Source organism: Aptenodytes forsteri, unplaced genomic scaffold, assembly GCF_000699145.1.
Source record: "Aptenodytes forsteri isolate BGI_AS27 unplaced genomic scaffold, ASM69914v1 Scaffold41, whole genome shotgun sequence".
In the NCBI taxonomy this organism is placed as follows: Eukaryota; Metazoa; Chordata; class Aves; order Sphenisciformes; family Spheniscidae; genus Aptenodytes; species Aptenodytes forsteri.
Window position 1 is genome coordinate 3,119,463 of NW_008796211.1, and position 7,535 is coordinate 3,126,997.

The 7,535-nt window shown below is 39.8% G+C and overlaps 1 protein-coding gene across 1 annotated transcript in view; it reads right to left on the reverse strand.

Annotated features, from left to right (window-relative positions):
• The window catches only part of FAM172A (family with sequence similarity 172 member A), a 257,761-nt gene that overhangs the window by 66,048 nt on the left and 184,178 nt on the right, over nt 1–7,535 (reverse strand). The gene's annotated exons all lie outside the window — the stretch shown is intronic.

The window sequence follows — 7,535 nt, forward strand, 5'->3', positions numbered from 1 at the left end:
AGACCCTTCACCCACACTTCCTTTTGAAGGATTTTCATGAGGTTAGAAGATGAAGGATCACTTGTTCTAGTTTTTCCCCTTCAACAGACAAAACTAGTGCGGATTGAACAAATACTAGATTGACTTTTTAGCAGTAACTTAATTATACTTAACATAGCCTCTTTAAAGCGTCAGTCTAAACTGTCACTTGGATATCTGCAGTAAAGTTGCATCTGCCTATTCAAAACATGAATGTATTCATTATTTGTTGTACTGCTGTTGTGCCTGTAAGTGCTGTAAGGAATCACAGCACAAGCATTTCAACAACGCGACCATGCAGAGGACTGGCTAAGCATCAACTATTCTGGCTAGCATCTGCATGGGCCAAGATGAAGCACAAGCACCAAACAAAAAGTCCCTGAACCCAAGAGTTTGCAATCACACATTAGAGTAAGACTCCAGCCAACATGTAGACAGATATACAAAGAACTAATGAGATAGCATTAAGTAGTATCGGCAGCAGTGGTCATGGCAGTCTAACCATTGTCACTTTGTAGGAAATATTTGGCTGTAATAATTTATATTATTCATTGTTACCACTGCCTTATTATCAGTATTATCAGTACTGCCTTAAATACATGTAACTATTTTGTAGAATGGTACGTGAATATGAGTGTTTTGTCCTAAAAAATAACAGTACTGGTGGTATATTGAACACCTATCTGGTCATACAAGAAGTTATAAAAATGTATTACAAAATTGAAATTCTTATAAAGTTGAACTCTCTGACCACAGCAACAAGCTGGTAATTTAAGTCAACACTTTAAAATTCACATTTTCATATTTACTTTTGAGGATCTGGTGTTCTGGAACAGAATCTGCAATACCATTCAACAGGTCTTTGTAGATTTTGTCCTTTCCAAAGCACTGTAAAGCTAAGCTACTCAAAACACAACATAGGCGCTCACATCCAACTAGGTATTACACATGAAACGAAAAGCTGCCTGCAACACCTGAGGCCGAGCAGGAGACTAAAAGCAGAGCGCCTTTGAAGAGTCGGGAGTAGGGAAAAAGCTACTTACTTCCGTGCTAAGAAGCCATTAGTTAAAGTTGGACTTAGTGCAGCAGCTGCCAGAGCTGCGGCTAACACAGGCTGATGCTTCAAAGTTTCCATAATAAATTCCAGTTCCCGACGGACGACGTACAGCAGCAGAAATGGAAGTGCAGGACCAATACTTGCAGCATGTGAGGATGCTGACATAGGGCTACGAAGCAACCTTCACACTGCAGATTGCTGCATTTCTCCATTTGTGCTATTAATGCTGCAAATATCTTAAAACAAATCAATATGCAGCTAATCACAGGAGCCTGCCACCTTGACAAAACACTGCGGTGTTTAATCTTTTCTGCTAAGCAAAAAGCTTTTATTGACAGAACTACATGCACATGAAGACATAAAATGCAAAGAGGTTTACCGTAAACACTGATTACTGTAATCTTAATCTCCATGAATGTCTAGTGAATGCAGAAATAACATTTTTAGCAAAATGGGTAAATTGCCTAATCTGCCTTACTGTAAAAAGTGCGTGGTTTTGTACTTATTTCTTATATTGCTGGAGTTATTGGACACCTACCCCTGTCACAAGATACTAATGTCAGAAAACAGCCCAGAATGGTCTTCACCAAATCAGTTAGAGAGTGAAAAACAAGAAGCATTGGTAAACTGGGCTAAAAGCTGCTAAGGGGATGAGCCAAGTATTGTCTCAGGGCTTAATACAGTTTATGGTTGTTTCTTCCTCGTTTGTTATGAGCAAGATACATAAATGTGTAAGAGTGTCAATTTAGTGCGGTGCAAATAAAGCTGAGGGAAAAAAGCAGAGAGAAATAAGTTGGTTCTTCCCTATGGCTGTCACAAGCCTCACTCATGCAATTACCTCTGCGCACAGACCCTGCAGTGTTGCAGAGCCCATTTAACCTCACTGGAGATCCTCCTGTTTGAACCTCAGGATCTGCTCAGCGTGGGGTGCACCTGCAGCTAGACGAGGCTTTTCTACAGAAATACACAACTGAACTCTTAAAACAGCGGGCAGAAGTCACCTGTTATGCAAAGCCAACAAAAACTACCACCTCTGTAATCTAATGGGTAATTCGTGGTTTCCTGGGTATCAACACAAGCTTTGCAACAAGGGCTTTATCTGATGAGTCGGTGCAAGCGTGTGCTGGGGGCCGGGCTGCACGCCTGCTCTTCCAGGGAAAGGCTCGCTGTGCAAGTGATGCGCTCACTTTCTTGGATCAGTGCTTTTAAAAAGATCTAACAGTCCAGAAAAACTTTACTTAAATTTACTGTAGCCCCATGGAAGGATTATTGATGCTATTCTATTACTTAGCACAAAGCAGCAGTCTCGAGGGGACTGTTTAGTACCATATTCTTGTCTTGATATTAAATCAAGCTATGCCAAGGACTCAAAAACAGCAGGTAACAAGCTTTTCCCTGTTTTTCAGTGAGCTCTGCAGAATCTCATCTTTCATTTGTTTTGAACTGCAAGTCTCTTATGTGCATACAGAAAAATCTCTAAAAAAAACCCCCAAGCCTTAAAGTACATAGTGTGTGTTTAACACATGCAGGAACGCTTTTGGCTGTGTTTTTACCGAGAGGCTCAACGGATTATAACCCTGCTCCTTCTTGGGGCAAGCTCCATCAGAAACAACCACAAGCCCCCCTTCCCCTCTCCCAGTTAAAAGGATTTGAAAGGCAAAGCAGGAAAACAACCGCTTTCTGAACCTCTGTGCAATGGGAAGGACGTCCTTTTGGTGCTGACACACACAAAGCTGACTGTCTCACCTGAGTTCGGACAACCACCATCTCCACTCCACACTCACTCATGTACGGCCTTAAACCCTACGCAACCGGCCAGAACACCACACGGTTACGGCATGACCCTGTGGGGTCTTTTGGAAGTCAGGGCAAGTATACCAATATAAACCCCACAACCTTATGTGCATATTAATTACCATGACCATGGTTTCTTTGTTGACATGCAATGGAGCTTATAGAAGGCTGGACATAGTCGTGGACAACTGGCTCCAAGTGGCCCTGCTTGAGCAGGAGTTGGACCAGATGACCTCCAGAGGTCCCTTCACACCTCAACCGTTCTGTGAAGCCATTTTTTCCCTTCTATTTATTTATCTGTAAAAAACCCAAACACCTGCAGTAGCCTGTTAGAAATAATATTAACGATCTTTTCTGAATTCAAAGTAAAAAAAAAAAGCTGTGCTTGGCGTGCCTAAATCAAGTGAAATGTTTTATATACCATAGAGAGTCAAGCTTGATGTTTGGTACCAGGAAATACTACCTGAGGACTCACTCAGGATACTCTTCAGAGCACCACCAGCATGGGTCACACCTGTCCCCCAAAATTAAGAGTTTGTTTTTCTTCTGCCAGCCTGAGATCACTTTATTCAGCTACATGAATTAATCTTGCACTTTTTTCCTTATTGCAGAGACATATATTTAAGTCTAGGCTCTTCCGTGAATAGAGCTTTTCTTGATTACTATCAACGTTTCATTCCATTGTGTCATCTTGTTTGTCTTTTGATGTTATAATTTCCTTATTTTACAATGATGTTTTTACTACATTGGCTGCAACTGTTAAAAGAATAACTAGTGATTTTGGGGGTCAACTAGAAAGGCTTCAAAAGGATTTGATTAGGCAATTCTTTTTACTAATGTTATAATAACTTCTTTTTATTTGATTATGTAAATGAGTGTTGGTGCATATCCTCTTTGGCAAAATACTGCAAAGTTTAATCTTCTCTCCTAAATAAAAAGCTTTCACTGGCAGAAACACATGAGCTAAGGAATGTATCTTATCCAAACACTTAAGTGCTCCCCATGAGGCGCTCCAAAATATTCTTATTTTGGAAAAGAAAGTCCACGTTTACCTGGCAAAATTTACCACAATGCCTTTCCTGGGGTAATGTTCAGGCCACTATCCTGAAATCAAAGTAATTTAACTCCTGAACAGCAACAGAGATGGACACAGATCCATGGATCTACTTTCTCCCATCCTCACTTTCAGCTATTTCCACCCGGCAGCTGCCCCAGTAGGATGGCTTCCCAAAGGGCCTGTGAACTCCCTGCACCAGAACTAGGATAAATGTTGTAAGGTCTCACAGACATGAAGTGAACTACAGCTGGTGGTTGTAGTGGTTAGCAGTAACACGATACAACCTGTCATTAAAACGTCTATCCCACTGTCTGTGTCAAATTACAAGTTGACCTCCAATCTCCTAACCAGTAAGACTCCCACACCTGCTCCATTTTATGCGATGATCTTTAATGTACAGACTGCTTTTAAAGTCTTTACCTTTCTCCACCCTACATTTGCTTATGCCTTAGATAGGTAGGAAATGGATCCATCTCCTCTGAGACAGAAGAGAGGTCTTCTGGTTTGACGCCATTAGGAAGGTGGATTAAGACTGAGGCAGAAGATGACCTCAGGTCTAACAGAGGTCCTTAATGAGGGCTGAAAGTGAAGAGGGCAGGAGATACAGTTTTTTTAACATAGACTGAAGGTTGGAGACTGACAGAGGGCTCCTCCAGGCCAATGAAGTGACAGTGCCACAGCTGAAGACCTTACTTGTGCAATGCTCCAAAGCTGGAAACCAGAGAGGGCTGTGAGCCAGAGAAGGAGCAGAGGGGAATGATGCTGGTAAAAAATAAATGACAGAGGGAGAGTGGTGGACTCTCCTCTAATGAGGAAGAATGCCTTGTTCTTGTTGGAAAAGTATGGGAAGGGTAACGTGATGGGTAGTGTTGGACAGGTAGCCTCAACAGGAGCTCCAGGTCTGATGGAAGACATTTGAGCTGGGAGATATATCCCTCAACCCAGCATGGGAAGCTTTTTAGGATTACATATGCCACACAGGACAAACGTGTTAAATGGGAAATTTTAGAGGACAATCCCTTCGGTGTGATGAAAACCTGTCACAGGAAGATGTTAAATGATGACACTAGCATGCAAGCAAATCCTTGAGACGTGGAGGAAAGACCATGAAGGTGGGACCTTCGCAGTACCCCACTTCTTGCCACAAGGACAGAGAATGGATTTATGACGGCTTGCTTTTTCTGTATTGTTGTTGTTCTCATGCCCACAATGTTTCATTATTAAAGCGTATTCATTCCTTTTTGTAACTAAGACATGAATGAATTATGGCAAACATTTTAATTACTTAATAATGCTCTAATCAAAAGCTTGAACAACTCTATCTGGAAATACAAGTTGTTTTTCCAGTTTGATGGCCATTTATTTCTCTCTAGTGATTTTTAAGGGAAATGCAAGCAACAGACTGTGACATAATCTGAAGTAGGCACTGCTCACAAACAAACTGGGGTTGCCTGTAAATCCCAGTATGCTGAATGGCTGAATATCAGACTCCTTTTGGAAAAGCTGGCTCATGAGATGCGACCAAGAGGCAGTTATTCCTGAACTTGCTTCCCAGTGCAAACACAGATAAAAGGTGGGGTTTCAAGCAGAGAAGAGACGTGAATCTTCCTTCCGCAAAAGGCTTATTTTAAAAAATCTCTTGTTGCTCTGATTGCTCTCACTGTCATTCATTGAAATACCAAGGGCAATGCTGCCAGTATTTGAGTGTGGGCTATTTCAGTACTGCAATTCTCAGGAAACGAGTGAAATAATCTCTCACATTAAATACTAATGCTCCTACATCTAGTACCATTTCATAAATTTATTACAAATTATCCTAATGTGGGCTTGTGCCATTGCTTATACAAACACACTGTAGGAATTATTCACTTGTTCCTCTGTAAATGTCTTACAGTTGCCCATGTAAGACATGAATACAAGAAATATAAACAAAAACATATGAGCAAATCAATAGTTCAGCAGTAGTCACCTAAAGCTATACTATTTTAAACTGTCCTTATATTATAAAGAACCAAGCTGGAAATAATTAGCTTCTATTTAAACCATTCTCCAAAATCTCTGACAAGAAATTCTAAAGCATCAGTAATCTTAATCTAGTGGCATTGTATGTGTGCATGAAATACAAATAGCCAACTTTTACTTTTACAACTTTTACTGGCTGAAATCCTACCCCATTTAAATTAATTCTTCTGCCAAAGACTTCGGTGTAGCTGGGAGTTCATCAACTGGAGTATAAATGTTATGCCCACTATGACCCACCCTCAACAGAAATGTAAAATTAAGACTTTTTCACACCCCTATTAAAGCATCAGTATGTTTTTTAAATAACACTTCGGACTTCTTTTATAGAATACTTCTGCATTATTTACATAGGATGAATACAAAGAAAGAGGAGAGAAGCTCAGATGGAGGACTTTCAGTATTGGCAAGTGTACTGTAAATACTGACTGGTTGCTATCCAAGCCCCTACTTACCTGACTGAAATGACCTCTGTAACATGCACGCTTGCACAACTGCAACACAGACGTCAGAGATTGAAAGTTAATCCTGTTTTAAAGAATTCTACTACTGAACAATACTTTTCTTTTAAACTGCAGTACTCTCCCCTAAAGGAGCAAAAAGTTGGTAAATGAACGTTGAATCTATGAAAATTTTAGTAATATTTCATTTCCCTAAGCACTAAAGAGCAATGTCAATGCTATTGCACTGCATCTGTAGAGAGCTGATGATCTGCATGGTTAGATCCCAACCCACAGCAGAAAGGTGATTACAGGTCTCCGGTTGTTGTGAGGTCTCAAACAAAGTACCGCTATATTTTCCTTAAAATATCCTGCAGTAAACCAAATTTCATCTGCAAGCTTAGGTCTCATTAACAGCCTCACAAATCCAGACAGATATGAATCTCTAACTTGTCAAATGAACAACTCACAGAGCAAGGTCAAACACTGTTCCAGCTTTTAAATTAATATTGTATAGGCTGTCTCTTCCTTTGAACCTGATTTTATATTCTACAGAAATACGCTACCTATGGCTTTTAGGAAATCTGATAATCAAACATGAAAGTTCAGTAACAGCTTTATGTATTTTAGATTACTTTCCTACAGAGATTTGAGATTTTCCTGTTACATTGACAACTATGTCTACTTTCTGGAATTATTACACATTAACAAAAGTCTCTGTATATTAATTCATGTGCTCCTTACGATTTATGAATCACGATTCACTAATGAAAGAGTGTAGCTGAATATTTCCAAAACAACACAAATCTCACATCAAGATTCTTGGACACTGTAAATAATTTCCTATGTAAACCAGACTTTTGTTGATCAGGATTCAGGAAAGTGTCTTATTTCACTTAGCTGTGCCTTTCATTAACGTACTTTTTTAAAAACTTCTTGCCTGCATGAAGTTAGATATTTATTCAAGGATCTGTGATAAATTTCAAAGTTTTCATCACCGCTAGTGTTTTTCTTAAGCTCCTGCCTATAATGTCACCATCTTAAAGCTGAAGAGAAGACTAGAAAAATATAAGCCACAAGTAGACAAGAGAACTTAAATCCCACACAAAGCAAAAAAAAAAAAAAAAAAAAATTAAAAGGGGGCTCAATA